An 18,107-nucleotide genomic window follows, 5' to 3' on the forward strand; every position below is an offset into this window, starting at 1 on the left:
AATGAGAGAAAAGCTGACAATTGATGCAGCCATGCCTGAAGGGAGCACCCAAAAATGGGGAAAAGATGAACAACCACCAGAACAAATCCTGTAACACCATGGACCAGACCCTGGGAACCCTGATGAATTCATATCAGGTACCAGAGAAAACATTTATCACTTCAATGGCATAATTAGATTACAGGATATCATTGAAATAATAACCAACCACACAGCTCCAGCTCCTGACCTTCCCCCCAGCCAATCCACTCAGATGAGGAACACAACATTTCACCATGGGATGGGATCACATAATCTTTTAGCAGAAAAAGGAGAGGTTTGGGGAAAGTTAAATGATTGAAACTGCTGATGGAAAACAGATCAGCAAGGCAAAGTTGCAGAAACAGATAAAAAAGGAAATAGCAAAGCAGCTCATGTACTTGTCCAAACGTGGAAAGGATAGGAATGGGACACGGTTTTGTGTTTCCCTGGCAGACCATGGGTTAAACAAATGCTGTTTCTCCTCTCATGTGCTACAGCAACTCTCATCTTTTTACCATGCACCACACCTTGCTGAGTGCAGCTCATTCAGCAGCTGAGCAAGGGGATGCAGGTGGCAGCCAGGCCTCCTGAGCCACAAACAGCTACAAAAGGACAGAGAATGAGGGCACTGAGAGCAATCCCAAAACCAAAGAACACCCAGGAAGAAAAAACACAGGCAATGAGTGAATCTGCTTGGAGATGGGGCCAGGGACTTGCACATAAGGAAACAATGGGAGAAATCATCAGTTACAGAAAATGTTACTAATTGACAAGTACTGCTGAGACCAAGTCCCAACACATTCCTGAACTTCCAGAAGAACAAACACTTCCCAGAGCCAGGAATACCGGGTGTTATACAAAAAGGACATGCAGCAGGCGGATCGGGAAGGCTGAACCTTCCAAGCACCTCCGCCAGTGTTGGGCAAAGGGATAATCAGATTACAGGATGTCATTGAAATAACACTCAACCAGACAGCTCCACCTCCTGACCTTCCTCCCAGCCAATCCACTCAGATGAGGAACACAACATTTCACCATATGATGGGATCACATTATCTATTAGCAGGAGGCAGAGTTTGTGGAAAAGAAAATGACTCAGACTGCTGTTGACAAATAGATGAGAACAGATACTAAAGGAAACAAGAAAGCAGCTCATGAACCAGTCCAAATGAGGAAAGGATGGGAATGGGAAACGTTTTTGTGCTTCCCCAGCAGACCATGGGTTAAACGAATGCCAGACAGAGCTGTCCCCCTTCAAATCTACACACCAAAAATCCCGTAACTCAGGGATTCCTCCCAGAAAAAAATCTGCTAGGATCTCCCCATATTGAGTGAAAGGGGGCATGGGACCACCAGACTGAGCAGGAGGGGTCTGGGACTCCCAAATCCAAGCACGGGGGAGGGAGTTGGGGATTGGAGGGATGATTGGGAAGGGGCAAAAGAGTGGGGGAAAAGAAGGGTCTGGGACCCCCAAAGCGTGGGGGAGGGTGCTGGGAAACCCAAATTGCATTGAGAGGGGTCAATGAATTGGGGAAAGGGTGAGAAAGGTGGAGAGAGGAGAGGGAAAGGTGGGATGGGGATGAAAGAAATGTGGTTCCCTGTCCCGCAGCACTCGATCCCTGGAGCGATTCCCTGCGGCTTGTGGGGAGGAAGATCCGCATTGGGGGGTCCCCAAGCCCCCTGCCCATCCCAGCGTGTCCATCTCGCTGGTGCCCTCCAGCTCCCAGCCCGGCCCCGGCCGCCTGCTCTGCTCCCTGATGGATTTCTCCCCTGCCCACATCCAGCTGAGCTGCTCCCAGGGCCAGCAGCAGCTCTCGGGCCACGTGCTGGCCACTGCCGTGCTCCCCAGCGGGGACTGGAGCCAGCAGCTCCTGGTGCTGCTGGAAACCGCCCCCGGCAATGCGGGCTCAGCTCCAGCTGCCAGGTGGAGCACGTCAGCCTGGAGCACCCCCTGAGCCGGCACTGGGGCACGGCCCGGCCCCCACAGCGCCGCCAGGGGCTGCCAGGACACGGAAGGCATTTGGGGCTCCTGGGTTTAACTGGCAGCCCCTCCTTGAGAACCCCTCTCCCCCTGTCCCAGCTCCCCTCATCCCCCTCTCCCAGCCCTTTCCCACCGCCTCCCGGCCCCGCTCCGCTCACCCCAGAGCTCCTCACCAGCAGCCGAGAGATGGAGGAGGAGGGGAAGGAGGAGGAGGAGCGGGAGGAAGAGGAGGGGTAGAGGAGGAGCAGGAACTGCAAGAGGAGCAGCAGAGGAGGCCCCACGTGCGTCCATCGCTCTCTGGATCTGCAGCCCCTTCGCGCCGGGAGCATCGGGCCCCGCATCCCGCAGCTCACCGGGGACGGGAATGACGGATTTGTTTCTCTTTACAAACCAGCTGGGGCTCTGCTGACAGATGGAACCAGCAGTGATCGAGAAAAGAAACAATGGGATGGATTCCACTGATTGATGAATGGAAGAAGATATTTGCCTTTACAAAGAAACTGTAGATTTGCTGGTAAATGAGTTTGGATATTGAAAGATGAAGGAGGCAATGGGGAAACACCATAAATTCCAGAAGAATTAAAAATGAAGACCGAGGATTATACACTGTAGGGGAATCTTAGTTATCAGGCATTCCGGGAAATCTGTATCTTCAAGTACCTCAGGCAATGGGGAAAGAGAGGGAGATGGAGTGGGGAAATTGGGATAAAAAGGAGGCTTCGTCCTCCAAGAATTTGAGAGACCCGAGGGGAATGCCCCATGGTCTTTTCCTATATTTGACTAAAGTAAAAGGACTCCTCTGTCTCATTTTTTGGACATAATCCTCTGATGTTTGTGGATTAATTTCCTGACAGCTGGAAGGAGGTAGGCATGAGGGGAAGCTGGTTTTAGAAGTCTTCCTTTCCTTCTCATGATCGTGCTCTGAGTTTTTGGAGTTTCTGCCAGAAATCTCTCCCCTCCCCCACTCGTCCACAGAGGTTTGGGGCGGTTTTCCCATTTGGGGGGAAATCAAAGTGATGCACTGATGCTCCTAATTAGACGTAGCAGAAGTGAGGCTCCAGGGCTTCCCGCCGAGCCGGAGCCGCCCAGCAGCCAGGGCTGGGCAAGGCGGGCCGGGAGCTGCGGAGAACTTTGTTTGTGTTGGGAGCTCAATGGCGGCTCGGGCCGGGCCCGTTCCAGGGCTGTTCCTCATCCCCGCCTTTCCCCTCACGCAGCCCGGGGCGGGCCCTGAGAGCGCGGGGCGGGGCTGTGCCGTGTGCAGAGCCCGCCGCTGGCTGCGATTGGCTGCTTCTGCCGTCACTCGTGGCTCTGGCGCGCGCTGATTGGGCAGAGCGGGGACAAGCCCGGCCCCGCTGGCGCCCCCAGGGCGGCCGTGGGGCAGGAGAGCCGCCATTGCCGGAGCGTCTGTGCGGGCCCGGCAGCGGCGGCAGCAGCGGCCGGAGCCCGGTGAGGCGGCGGCGGAGCTCGGAGGCGGCCCCGGCCATCGCAGGTGGGAGCCGCGCTCGGTTCTGCGGGGGCTCGGGGCTCGCTGCGGGCCCGGGAGGGGGCGGCAGGGGGTTGTGGCGGGTGGCTTGTGCCGTGGCCGGCCCGTGTTGGCCCTGAGCTGAGGGCGCTGCGGGAGCGGCTGCCCGCGGTCTCCTTGCCGCTGGGGCCTCGGCAGGAGGCGGTGGCGGAGCAGCGCTGGCTCGTCCCGCTTCGTGTCGGGAGGCCGGAGGTGGCTGCGCTGTGCCCGGGGCTGGCCGGGAAAATTCCCGGCGCCAGAGGTTTGTGTGGCCCAAGGAGCCAGAGGAGTGGTGTGCAAGTGACTTTATTGCTGCCCAAAGGGAGAGGCCATGGGCCATTTGCCGTGCGCTCTCTCCAGTTGTTGGAGGACGCGGCCTCGTTTTTGTCCTGATTTTCCCGGCCGCATGTCCCTGTCCCTTTGCCCAACACTGGCGGAGGTGCTTGGAAGGTTCAGCCTTCCCGATCCGCCTGCTGCATGTCCTTTTTGTATAACATCCAATATTCGTGTCTCTGTTAATTGTTTGTTCTTCTGGAAGTTCAGGAATGTGTTGGGACTTGGTCTGATCAGCAGTCCTTGTCAATTAGTAACATTTTCTGTAACTGGTGATTTCTCCCACTGCTTCCTTATGTGCAAGTCCCTGTCCCTATCTCCAAGCAGATTCACTCATTGCCTGTGTTTTTTCTTCCTGGCTGTTCTTTGGTTTTGGGATTGCTCTCAGTGCCCTCATTCTCTGTCCTTTTGTAGCCCTTTGTGGCTCAGGAGGCCTGGCTGCCACCTGCATCCCCTTGCTCAGCTGCTGAATGAGCTGCACTCAGCAAGGTGTGGTGCATGGTAAAAAGATGAGAGTTGCTGTAGCACATGAGAGGAGAAACAGCATTTGTTTAACCCATGATCTGTGAGGAAAGCACAAAACCGTGTCCCATTCCTATCCTTTCCACGTTTGGACAAGTACATGAGCTGCTTTTTTATTTCCTTTTTAAACTGTTTTACTACTTTTCCATTGCTGTCTATTTGCCAAGAGTACTTTGAGTTACTTAACTTTTCCACAAACTCTGCCTCGATTTTCTGCTAATAGATAATGTGATCCTATCCCATGGTAAAATGTTGTGTTCCTCATCTGAGTGGATTGGTTGGAGGGAAGGTCAGGAGCTGGAGCTGTCTGGTTGGTTATTATTTCAATGACATCCTGTAATCTAATTATGCTATTGAAATGATAAATGTTTTCTCTGGTACCTGATATGAATTCATCAGCGTTCCCAGGGTCTGGTCCATGGTGTTGCAGGATTTGTTCTGGTGATCGTTCGTCTTTTCCCCAGTTTTGGGTGCTCCCTCTGGATATGCGAAATAAAAAGAGCTCTATAACTCGCAGAGTAGTTATAAGAGTAGGTATGAATTTATTCAGCGCTGAGGTGGATGGGGGATATCTCCTCCGAAAAGCATGCACACCTTTTTGATTTGGTTTTCTCTTTTTATCTTTTTCAGACTAGGTTTACAAGATACGCCTAGTACATATTCATTTTTTAACTCTGCTTGTCCTCGCTTCATATTACAATTAACTCCATGCCCCTTTCATTCCTCTGGCCACCTTTTGGAACTTTAAATCTGTTCTTTCCGGCATAGGGTCTGAAGAATCTCCTTTATCTTGTGGTGCCTTTGTCTTTGCATCTTGTTTGTGTATTCTGGCTCCTTATCTTACCTTGCAGTCTGACTCTTTTCTTGTTCTTGTGGATCAGGTGTCAGGGTATGGTTTTTGTCCAACCCCCCTTTTAGTCAAGCATTTCTTTGTGTTTATTTCCTAATTTTTAATTTCTGTTTCACTCCAGCCACAGCTGCATCAATTGTCAGCTTTTCTCTCATTAAATCATCACATACTTGGATTCCCAACTGATTTCTTTGAACTTGTGGTAGCAAATAAACCCCAGTGGTCTGATACACCCTATATAACATAGACAGTGACAGCACATGTTGGAGTGGGGATAGGGATGATTCCCCCCCACTTGTTTTAGTGAAGTTTTCACAACATTCTCCATTTTCTGTTTTCCTTTGCAGCTTAACCAGTTTCTGTTGCAGAGTCAGATATCCTCACAATGGGCTCTGCCTTTAGCTGTGCAAATTCCATCTGTGCAAGCAGGCAGAACTTGGGCTGAGGGACAGAGGGAATTATTCCAATTCCTCCTGCAGGCAGGAAGCCCCTGGGCCATTGTGCAGGCTTTGTGCCATCAGTGTTAATTTGCATTTCTAAAGCTTCTCTCCTGGCAGCCTGGAACAAAGCTTCTCTTCCAGGGCAGCTGTGGGTGATTCAAGTGTTCTCCCCAATTCCCTGCTGGTGCCTTTGGTCCTTTTCTTTTTGTGACAAAAAATATTCTATTAATGGTTTACGAGTTAAAGGGTCACCTTTAATGCTCTTCTAGTTTTTCAAAATGCAGCTTAAAGGTGAACATAAGATAACCCATACCATCAGTTTGCCATCACTACGAGCCTCACACAAATATAAAAAAAAATTACAAAGCAATCAAGTGTTTTCTTTTTCTTCTGCTAAAATTAAAATGTGATTCTCACAACATTGTCCCAAACAGAACGAACAATATAGAAGTAAAATTATTATGAAAAATTATTCTAACAGTGTAATCCTTTCACTGAAACTGTGAAAAGCAAAACCTGTTTAACAGTGTCTTTAGAGAAATAAGGTGTTACTTGATTCTGGTCAGGATGTGCAACAGGAATAATTTCATGCACACATAGGCCGGGTGTGCAGAGAAAATCATTCCATGACACATGAGTTTGACTAGATGTTTCCAAAACTTTATACAGTCTGACCCCATAGAAATCCCTTGGTTTAATGTTCATTGGTTTGAAGGTGTGGAGTTGTTAGGATTTGGTTTCCTGTTGCAGCCGGATTTCTGTGCCTGTGATGTGAATTAGGTGGGCACTCCTGGATTTCCTGCTCAGCCTTTTCCAGACCAGGTGTCTCCAGCTGTGCCTGGGGCAGTGTCTGGGGGAGATGTTGGTTGATGTTTGCTGCTGGGTGTTGATGTTTTATTGATGGTCGTTATCTTGGGGGGGAATCTTTTGGGCTATTCCCAGTCTGTTGAGATGTTAATTTCATCTCTGCTGAGTGGTGGAACATCCCTTAAAAGACACCTTTAAATTTCCTTTCCCCAAGGCAAAGGCAAACCATGTCCCTTTAGAGAAATAAGATTTGAAGCCATTTTAAAGTTGGTCTATTTTGGCAGCAGCTAATCCCAGGCAGGGCAGAGTGTGAGTGTAATTGAGAGGCAGAGTGGAATTGTCCCAGTGCCTTCCCCAGCAGCTGTGGCGAGGGCAGGCACAGAAAGGGCTGAAGCTGCAAGAGTGAGAGCAAGGATTGTCCCGCAGTGGCTGGAGATGGCAAAGGAGGGTGGCCAGGCCGAGGATTTGAGCAGAGGATCTGTGGGCAGGCCCAGGGGCTTCCCCCGCTGGGGAGCCCTGGCTGCTGCTGCGTTGCCTTCAGTGCAGGCTCAGGGGTGGCCTGTTTAATATTCCCTTGCAATTCAGATTTCTGAGTCTGGAAGAGCCATGGCTGGGGCATCAATCATTTTATTTTTTTCATTTTGTTGAGTTTTGTTCTCTTTCTTATTTCCACCTCATAACATTGAGACTACCTGGGAGTAAAAAATTCACTCAAGGTTCTGTCTGGAAGACAGAATGCTCAATCAAGCTCCTGCAATTCCCTGTTAATTGTAAGAAGTTTACCAGCTCCATTTTAGTCCTGGGTAACATTATTTCTTAGATTCCTTGAACCCTGTCAGGGTCAATACAAGACAAAGCTTCAGTCAAAATAGGTCCCAAATATTTAACCATTTTCTCTACCATTTGCCCTTTCTTTTTTTTCTGATACTCAAAGCTGCTTTTTAGCCTAAAAATGAAGCCATTTCACAGAGGATTCCTCTACCTCTTCTCCTTGTCCTCCTGACTGGATCAAGCCATCCACATCCTGCATTAAGCCAGTCCCTGGGGGTGAGGTCAATTCCTTTGATATTTCCTGCAAGGCTTGCCGCAGTCAGGCCGGTGCTTCCGTGCATCCCTGCAGAAGGACCGTCCATGTCTTGAGCATTTTCCCTTCTACCTCTTGTTGCCAGCCCAAGGCAGAATTCAGTTTGCATCCTCTGGAAGTGGGCAGATCCCCAGAAAGCATCTTTTGCATCAAGTTGTGAATGGCAGCAGTGTGAGGAGGGCACCTGGTTGAGGATGGTGTAAGGATCTGAGAGTGTGGGGTGTCTCGGTTTCATCATCTCATTTCTTCTTCTTGGGTCCTGCAGCATTCTGTGGATTCCATTGGATTTCTTGTTTGGCAGGATAGGAGCATTCTAGGGAGCCATCCCTGGCTCCCCAAGCCGTGCCTTGAGCAGGACTCCCAGACAGGCTGTGAGCCCTTCCTTCCCTCCCTTGGAACAGGGGATTGCTTTTCCACACCTCTTGTCCTGGTTGCTTCAGGGAAACTTGGAGAGGCTCCATATCGAATTTTGCCAATTTCCCTGGAGCTGCCCACACTTGTGGGTTCACTTCAGCCTAGGCTCTGCCAGACACTTGACACAGAGGTACAACAGAACCAGCCTCTGTATCACCTTTTGCAACATTAATTTGCATTCCCCATTTGGCCATCAAATCCCTTCCCAGTATATTACAATCACAATTGTGAGCAAATAAAAGCTCCTGCATTTCAAACCCATCCCCGACATCTTTTAAGTGAATAAAACACTTCCACTCATCTTTCCCACTTAGTGCCTTAATAATTAAAATATTCCCTAGCACCTTTAGGTGTAAGATTCTGAGTGGATGGAGAGGCCCCTGTGTCCATCAGGAAAGGTCTCCTCTGGATCCAGAGCCACCCTGAATGTTCCCAGGGGCTGCAGTGTGGTGGGTCCCTGGTGGAATGGGAGCTGTGACAGCGCTAAGAATCCGTGTCCATCAAGGGCTGGACTTGCTGGTGCTGAGGGTGCTCCTGTCTGTGCTTGCAGTGTCCTTGTGCCTTGCAGCTGGAAGGCTGATTCCTTGCCAGGGGCTGTTTGGGTGGGCTGTCCCCTGGCCAGGAGGGCAATGCCTGTGCCAGGTGCTTGTGGCCGAGGGTGTCCCCTGGGTGCTGGGGCCCCCTTGGGCCCTGGGCTTGATCCCTCAGGGGCTGTAGGAAGTGTGCCATGGCCTTTGCCTAAAAGTTTGTGCTGTGGTTTCTTTTGAGGGAAGAACCATTCTATTTTGGAGGGGGTTTTGGCTGAATCTTGTTATTTGATTAGTTTTTGATCGGTTTTGATATTTGGAGGATATTTGGGCTGAGTCTTGGTATCCTGGAGGTTCTGCCAGACACAAGATGCCCAATGACTTTCTGAGATGCACTTGGGCAAGGAGGAAGCCCCAGTCCAAGGCGGTCTCCTGTTTTGTTTTTTTTTCCCACAACCAGGATTTTACGTTCCGGAACTGTGTTCAGATGGAGGAGGAGGAGGAAAAGCCATGGAGATCCCACACAAGGAGGGGCTGTAAACCCATTCCAGGGAGCTCCGAGGAGGAGAGACCCTCCCTGTTCCAGGAACACGGCCAGAGGTCCAGTCTAAGCTCAGAGCTGGGGGAGAAGCCCCACAAGTGCTTGGAATGTGGGAAGGGCTTCAGCTACAGGTCCTTCCTGCTCCGGCACCAGAGGATCCACTCTGGGGAAAAGCCCTGCGAGTGTGGGGAATGTGGGAAGACCTTCAGTCAGTGCTCCAACCTGAGGAATCAGCCGAGGATCCACACTGGGGAAAAGCGCTATGAGTGTGAGAAATGTGGGAAGAGCTTCACCAACACGTTTTACCTGATGAAACACCAAGTGATCCACACAGGGGAACGGCCCTACACCTGCTTGGAATGTGGGAAGAGCTTTGGGTGGAGCTCCTACCTGAGGGCACACCAGCGCATCCACACTGGGGAGAGGCCCTACAAGTGTCCCAAGTGCGGGAAGAGGTTTCAGACCAGCTCCAATGTCCTCAGACATGAGCGGATTCACACAGAGGAGAGGCCCTTCCGCTGCCCCGACTGCGGGAAGGGCTTCCAGCACAACTCCAACCTTCTCAGGCACCGGCGCATCCACAGTGGGGAGAGACCCTACGAGTGTCCCCAGTGTGGGAAGAGCTTCTCACAGAGCTCTAACTTGACCCAACACCAAAGGAGGCACCAGTAAGGGAAGCCCTGCGAGTGCCCCGAGTGCGGGAAGAGCTTCGTGCGCTGCTCCAGCTCCATCCCCCATGGGAGGATCGGCGTTGGATGATCCCCAGTGACCCCCGTTGGGCAGAGCCCTGGTGATCCGTGGTCCTGGTGATCCGTGTTGGGAAGACACCTGGCTGGGAGGCTCCACATCTTCCTGGCTCCCTGTGGGCACCTGGATGAACACTGGAGCAGGAAGATCCATTGGGACACAGACCAACAATGGGAATTCCTTGAGGAGAGTGGATTTTTAGACTTTCAGTCCTAGAGAACTTTTTGCCACTGCATCAGGAGCTCTGTGGGCAGGGAAAAGGGGGTGACATGGAGCTTGAGAACTCTGAGGGGAGCACACACACTCTGGGGGAGGGAGGACACAAGCCCCAGGCCCCCCTCTCACCGTTTTGCTCAGGTAGAAGCCGAGCCCCAGCACCAGGAAGACGAAACCTAACATAGAGCCCCCGATCCCCATCAGCATCTTGCTGCGGGCGGCGTTTCACGGCATCCCTGGGGCATCTGCTGGATTCAGGACCTCCAAAACCTCTCACAGACACCCCAAGCCCCTCAAAGGACTCTCCCAGTCTCTCCCAGCCCACCCAGAACCCTCTGAAACCTCCTTTGGAGTCACTAATTTTAAACAATTAAGAATTAGAGAAAAATTAGAGATCTTGGCCAGAGATAGGCCTTGCTGGAAGTAGTTAGAGTTAATTATTTAAGTGAGAAGCAGGATTTGAGATAATGAATCTCAGACTTAGGTAAAAAATTCCTTTTCATTGTATGTTTGTTCAGCTGTGCATATAATGAGAAAAGAGAAACTGATAAACGGGTTCAGAAAGATCACAGACCTTTCATCTGGAAACCCATTTCAAAGTCACAAGGGAGGAAACTGGAGTTGTACCAAATGTCATTTGTAATGTCAACCATTGTAAAGGTAGAAAGGTGAGAGTGAGGAAGAGCGGTTTTCCTTCATCTCTTGATGACCTCTCCTCACCAAAACGACCCCCTCCTCAAATTAGGGAGCAAACCACGCAGGCATAATGACATTTTAAAATCATTACCATGAATTTTAATCCAAAGTGGGGAATGGGATCTGTTAGCATTATGAATATGTATTAGTACTTTGGATATTTAAGACTTTTGTAAGTAAATAGACACTGGAATCTTTTGTCAACTTGCAGTGCATATTAAGGGAATCACTCCCGCACTTGCCCGGTGCTGTGATTAAACATCCACTTTGTAACTTTAAACTGTTGGAGAGGTTTTTTGTCCATTAACAAACTGATGTTGATACTGGATCAATATTGCTATTTTGTTAAATCACTGCCAGTCTCTTCCCAGCCTCCCCAGGACCCACCAGAGCCCCTCCTGTTCCTCTCAGGATCCCACAGCCCCCTCCCAATTTCTCCCCACTGCCCCAGGACCCCCACACCCTCTCCCAGTCCCTTACAGCCCCACCAGGACTCATCAAGACTCTTCCCAGTCTCTTCCCAGTGCAACCAACCTCATCCCAATCCCTGCTTTCCAATGCCCAATCTCCTTCCAGCTCCTCCAGGCTCACTCAAATCCCTCCCAGTGACACCCAGCGCCCCCAAACTCCCTCCCAGGGTCCAGGGGGACCCCCAGAACCCCATCCCACCCTCTCCAATATCCTTCAAACTCCTTCCCAGCCATCCTAAGCACCTCAATCCCTTCCCCAGTTTAAACCAGTCTATCTCAAACTCCCTCCCAGTTCCTCCCAGCACACCCCAATCCCCCTCTGGGCCCCCCCAGTGCCTCCCCCGCTGCCCCCGGCGCTGTGGGGGCCGGGCCGTGCCCCAGTGCCGGCTCAGGGGGTGCTCCAGGCTGACGTGCTCCACCTGGCAGCTGGAGCTGAGCCCGCATTGCCGGGGGCGGTTTCCAGCAGCACCAGGAGCTGCTGGCTCCAGTCCCCGCTGGGGAGCACGGCAGTGGCCAGCACGTGGCCCGAGAGCTGCTGCTGGCCCTGGGAGCAGCTCAGCTGGATGTGGGCAGGGGAGAAATCCATCAGGGAGCAGAGCAGGCGGCCGGGGCCGGGCTGGGAGCTGGAGGGCACCAGCGAGATGGACACGCTGGGGACACCGGGAGAGAGTGGAGAGGAGTGGTGTAGCATTGAGAGGGACTGGGAATGGACTGGCAGGGACTGGGGTGGCACTGAGAGAGATGAGAGTGGATATTGGGATACTGGAAGAGAGCGTGGACGTCTGGGAGTGGAGTGGGAATGAACTCGGAAGAGACTGGGAATGGCTAAAAAGGAGTGGGAGGGACTGTGGTGGCACTGGGAGGGACTGGGAATGAAGTGCGCGGCACTGGGAGGCCGAGTCCAGCGCGGGGCTCTCGGCTCTGTGGATCTGCCCGGCAACTGATGAGTCATCAGAGAGACGCGCTCTGATTGGCTGAGGGGAGGCAGATCCACGGAGGGGCGAGATGGACAGGCGGGGTCACTGGGAGTGACTGGGATGGACTGGGAGAGCCACGGGAGCCATTGGGAGGGACAAGGGGCCCAGGGGAAGGGCACAAGGAAGGCTGAGGGCTCTGGGTTGATTCCCAGGGTGGTTTGGACGGACACGGCCGGGCCCCTCTCTGTGCCCCGCGAGCAGCGGCCCGGAGAGAAAAGTTCAGGAGCGGGAGGAGGTGTTTCTCAAGATTGATTTTAATCCTCATTCTCCTGGTCTGATTGGCTCAGTCCTAAATTCAGTTCATTTCCCCATGTCGGGCTGTTGTGCCCCTGATGGTGATCCCTGAGTGACCTCTCTCTGCCCTTGTCCCGACCCAAGAGGACTTGGATTTGTTTCACTTCAGTGGAATTCATGGTGATTTGGGGGGAGCTGGAGCAAAGCAGCTGGAAAGCACAGTGGGCTTGACAGGGACTGAACCAGGGCAGGAGTTTAGGCTGCCTCGAGTGAGCTCTCACAGTGTGAACCTTCATGGGGTCTTTCTAAGGGAATTTTGTTGAATTTTTACATTGATTATTAAAAAGCAGAGTCACAAGTGGAGCTCTGCTTTCAGCTTGAAATGAGGGGATGGAACGTGGGCACTGGGACTTCCGTAACCTCAAGTTGTTCCTTGATACTGGACACTTTAGCTTTGGCAATCTGAAGCCCTTCAGCAGCAATGGCTCTGCCACCCCCTGGTTTCTGGCTCAGACCCAGCTCGGAGCTTGGACAAGGTCTGGGCTTTGTCCTCTTGAGCTTCGGGAGCCTCCCGGGAAGCACCAGCCCTCCCCAGCCCACCCTTGGTAGGACTTTTTCTTTTCTCTCTGCTGACGATTTTATCCCCAAAACTGCCGTGGGAACGTTGTATCCAAGCACATCCTCCAGCGCTGCACTTTCCTCCTGTGAATTCCCTGTGCAGGGAATGTGTCTGTGCTTTTCCCTGCTCTGTTCACTGACAAACAAACCTGAGCCCGTGGGACTGTCAGAGCTCCTTCATGCAATGAAATCAGGTTGTGTTGATCATGGCATGTTCTGGAGGAGCTTTTCTTGGTGTGTCTTGTGCTGCTGGAAATGACACAAGAGCCAGGAGGGAACAGAAGCTGCTGCTGCCCGTTGGCTCAGGGCCAGGGAACCAAGTTGTGCTCCCGTGCAGTTGGGCCCTGCTGGAAGCAGAGCCGCCTTTCCCTTGAGCAGCTCAAGCTTGTGACAGCTCCAAACAGGAAACCTCAGCAGAAAACTCTTCCTCCAAACTCAGCTGCTTTCCCTCCTGCAGCTGTTTGGGAAAGAGCCTCAAAGCACAGACTCTGCTGGGAGCCATTGGTGCATTTCCTCCCTCCCGGCAGCAGCAGCAGCTCCTGAGCCCTTCACGGGCTCCTGTCCCTTCGAAAACCCTTCAGCTCCCTTTGAACTCTCAGCAGTCACTAACATATGCATTTCTTTCATATTTAAATTCCATTTAAACTTCTCTTTTTCTCTCCTCTCTATCTTTTTAATCTCCTCTTTATCTCCTTTAATCCCGTCAGCACCAGTAGGATGGGGATGGAGTCTTGGGGTGGGTGTGGGATGAACTGAGGATCCAGCAGAGAAGGGCAAGGCAGAGGGGAGAGGACTCAGCCAACCCTTCTCCTGCTCTCTCCTCCCCCAGGGTGCAGCTAAAGCAAGTCAGACTGGAAAGGATCCCACAAATGCTGTGTTCTCCTCCCTCTGAGCTTGGCTGGGGATCCTCAGCTTCAGCCTGGTGCAGTGGCTGAGATTGGCTAATTTGAGTTTTTTGGCTAATGCACTGAATAATGTGGTGGGTTTAGCACTGGCTGAAATCTCCAGGGCACTTACTCATTTCTCATTGTGAGATATGGATTAGGAGAAGGGCAAAACAGGCTTAAAACTTAGAAGGAATCAAGAAACTTTATTAACCAGAGTACAAGAATAAGAAACTAGAACAAAACTTTCAGAACATCTTTCCTTCCCTGACTTTTTCTTTTTTTTAACTGACAACGTAGAAATAAATCTTTGGATGTTAAAACAGTATTAATTATACAATAGTTTTTCATTAGTTTTTGTAGGGAGAGGAGTTTCTTTTTGTTATGTCATGGAGACTTTTTTACAACAAACAGGTTTTGTGTTTTTTATTTTTACAAATAGCAGCAGTCTGGGAAGAAATGTTGTTATCGTGAGAGTTTTCTCATTTTTACAGCCCTCCGAGAGGTGTGTCTATGGGTTATGAATTCATGGGGTGTTATTTTAAGGATGAGTTGTTTGAAGGCAAATGTTTTCTTCATCTGTTTTTGTGATCATCTTTGGAAACAGAAGTTTTCTTCTTCTCTCCCTGGGGGCAAAAGGCATTTTATTATTTTTATTTTTTTTCTGTTCAACCTTTTATGGGATTATAGTTATTTTAACATTTGTTTGGTTTCTTTAATGGATGCTTTTGTTTAGATTTACAGGTTGAATATTTTTTTTTACTTTTTTCATGATCTAAAGGAGATATTTTCATACATCGTTTCTATGGTTTTACTAAAAGAATATTTTTGTTTCAATTGCCATTTTATCATTTCTTTTCTATCTGAGGTTTGACTTTTTTTTTACTGGCTTTGATGTTTTTATGGTGGTTTTTTGTGTGTTGTTACTCTGTCCTTTTCTGTCCCTGGAGAGATGAACAAGGTTTGTAGGTCTCATCTGTGTATTGAAAGGGTTAATATCTTACCCAGGCTCATAATCTTCCTAGTGTTCCAAATAAATAGGTACTGTGAGGGATACATATCACAGGTGAGCACCCACTGCACAATCTGCTTTGGATTAAATCCCATCTCCGTCTTCATCAGCTCACAGTCACTGTGACACTATTCCTGCATGGAAGAAACAGGCTGGGATGCCCCTTTCTGCTTTTGGTCCTTTTACTGGCAAATGAAATATTCTATTTGAAAACATTCAAACCCTGGAGTTGTTTTCTATTTTCACCTGAAAATGCTGCCAGCCGAGGTTCCCAAGTGTCTGGTTCGTGTTTGTGTGCACAGAGCAAAGGTGTCAGCCTGTGTCAGTGGCCCGGGTGTCTGTCAATGTCCATTGAAGCAGACGGCTGGAAGGGGGCTCTGCCCGCCCTGCGCTGCTCCGGGGCTGGGGCTGGGCTGGCAGAGGCTGCAGAGAGCTCTGAGAGGCACCGCCTCAGCCCCGGCCGGCATCTTGTGCATGGTGGCACCGCCTCAGCCCCGGCCGGCATCTTGTGCATGGTGGCACCGCCTCAGCCCCGGCCGGCATCTTGTGCATGGTGGCACCGCCTCAGCCCCGGCCGGCATCTTGTGCATGGTGGCACCGCCTCAGCCCCGGCCGCCATCTTGTGCATGGTGGCACCGCCTCAGCCCCGGCCGCCATCTTGTGCATGGTGGCAGCTCTGAGGGCTGTGCGAGGGACGCTCTTCCCCAGCGCTGTTTCACATCCTTTCCTTTCCCAGGATGGCATTTGGAAATGTTTCTTCAGCCCTATTCTTAAAAACGAGATTCACTTAATAAATTATAAAAAAGAATTTAATATAAACAAAAAGACAATTAGGAGACAAAAGAAATAAAGCAAAGGGTTAAAACGGCCGGGTGCCCTGGCGGGTTGCCAGGAACACACCTGGTATCTTGGGAACACTCTTTTTATCCCCCCCTGCTGTGAGGATTTTATGCATATTCAAACATGTCCCCTCCCTGGTTTTGCCTTCTTAGATCATGCTTTTCCACAATTTTTTTATTTTCTGCTGGTCAGCATATTTTTTGCTGGTCATCATTATTCTAGCTGGTCAGCATTATTTGAAGTTTGGTTTCCTTTCTTTTGCAAATGGTCACTTGTTGATAACCATCTGGGCCTCTCATCCTTCCTTTTGAGGGCAGCTGGGCTTCATATCTTCTGCTGATAACAGTTTGGGCTCTATTGTTCTCCTGATAAGCAGCTTTGGCTCAACTGTCCTTGCCCTCTGGGGTTTCCTTGCCTTGTGTCCTGGGGTGACTTTATGATACTGGTATCCCCAATCGTCTGGTTTATGTTATATATTAAGTTCTGCACCTTTAAGACTGGCTCTGAGAGCAAGAGAGGGGGGTAGAAGAAGCCGCAGTTTGTGTTAAAGAAAACATCACTCCCACACATCTCACTCCTGGACTGTGTTGTCTGCAGCACGGACAGACAGCGGGACAGAGCTTCTCCCTGGCTTTTAGTTAGTTTTAGCTAGCTGAGGCAGAGGAGTTCCCTGGACCTTTGTTTTTCCCTTTTTTCTGGATCTGTGCAAGCCTGCTCTGGACTGAACACCCAGCCAAACCCCGGGAGCTCACGCCTGTGGCCCACCGGGGCCTGGGCTTTGGCACTTTCCAGCGCCGGAGGGACTGATAAGAAACTGAGCGAGCCGTTCACCACATGAAAAGGACTTTTCTTCCTAGACTTGCCATCCCATCGAACAGCAAGAGGTTTTATTATTATTTATTATTACTCAATTTCTGTTAAATAAACAGCTTTTTCCACTTCTCTCCAAAGAATTTTTTTTTCTTTCTTTTCCCGGACCAGAAAGTGAGGAGGGGCATTTCCCTGGGGAAATCCCCATTTGGAGTTTTCCTCCCTAATTTGCCCTAAACTAGGACAAATACAGTTTTTGGCGCCCAACGAACAGGGGCAAGAGAAAGTAGAAAAACCTGTACTGATTGTTGGTTGTATTTATTCTGTATTGGGATAAAGCAGTCAGTAGCCATGTTGCTTGGATACATAATATCTCTCGGGGTGGAAGCCTTCATGTGGATCTGGTCCCTAAAAGTTTTTGAGGTTTTAATACCTGTCTTTGCCCTCTTTTCCAGTAGAGGGGCACGGATTAAAATAGTTATTGTGCTGGGCTCGGTGATAATGATTTATAAGAAGTTTATAGAACTACTGAAGTTTCTGTCAAGTATGTTTGGCTTATGGTTTCTTCGCCCGAAAAAAAAAGCCGCTCCAATAACCTGTAGTCAAACTGACAAGTATAATGATGACATGTCTGATTCCCTTGAAAGAACCTCCAAAACATATACCCAAAGAAAAAAAGATAACCAGGCTTAGAGGGGCCGTGCCTCTAGCCAGGTAGAGGCTAGGGAAAACCGAGTCTTTTAGACTGTGTGGATTCATTGGCCTGGCACATCAGAACCACAACGATATAAAGCCTTGGTTGACACTGGTGCACAGTGCACCCTAATCCCATCAAAATATGTAGAGACAGAATCTCTTTCTATTGCTGGTGTGACAGGAGGATCACAGGACTTTACTTTAGTAAAAGCTGATGTGAGCCTGACTAAAAATGAGTAGAAGAAGCACCCCATTGTGACTGGCCCAGAGGCCCCATGCATTTTAGGCATAGACTTCCTCCGAAGTGGGTATTTTAAAGACCCAAAAGGACTTAAGTAGGCATTTGAAATAGCAGCTGTAAAAACAGAAAGCATCAAGCAATTGAACACTTTGCCTGGACTGTCAGAGAACCCATCTGCAGTAGGACTCCTGAAAGTGGAAGAACAGCGAGTGCCAATTGCCACATCAACGGTGCACCGCCGACAATATAGAACAACTCAAAATGCTGTGATCCCCATCCACAAGATGATCCGAGAACTAGAGAGCCAAGAAGTAGTCAGCAAAACCCACTCACCCTTCAACAGCCCCATCTGGCCTGTGCGTAAATCTAAAAGAGAATGGAGACTGACTGTAGACTATCGTGCATTGAATGAAGTGACTCCACTGCTGAGCGCTGCCGTGCCGGACATGCTGGAGCTCCAGTACGAGCTGGAGTCCAAAGCAACAAAGTGGTACGCCACTATTGACATTGCCAATGCATTTTTCTCCATTCCCCTGGCAGCAGAATGCAAGCCTCAGTTTACCTTCACCTAGAGGGGAGTGCAGTACACCTGGAACTGACTGCCCCAAGGGTAAAAGCACAGCCCCACCATTTGCCATGGACTGA

The 18,107-nt window shown here is 50.2% G+C and overlaps 1 protein-coding gene and 1 pseudogene across 1 annotated transcript in view; one reads left to right on the forward strand and one right to left on the reverse strand.

The window, feature by feature from the left end:
- Positions 1–18,107, forward strand: part of LOC131588452 (zinc finger protein 208-like) — a 443,404-nt pseudogene that overhangs the window by 228,163 nt on the left and 197,134 nt on the right.
- The window catches only part of LOC131588621 (gastrula zinc finger protein XlCGF49.1-like), a 243,448-nt gene that overhangs the window by 193,967 nt on the left and 31,374 nt on the right, over positions 1–18,107 (reverse strand). The window lies entirely within an intron of this gene.

Source organism: Poecile atricapillus, chromosome 26 (genome assembly GCF_030490865.1).
Source record: "Poecile atricapillus isolate bPoeAtr1 chromosome 26, bPoeAtr1.hap1, whole genome shotgun sequence".
Taxonomy (NCBI): domain Eukaryota; kingdom Metazoa; phylum Chordata; class Aves; order Passeriformes; family Paridae; genus Poecile; species Poecile atricapillus.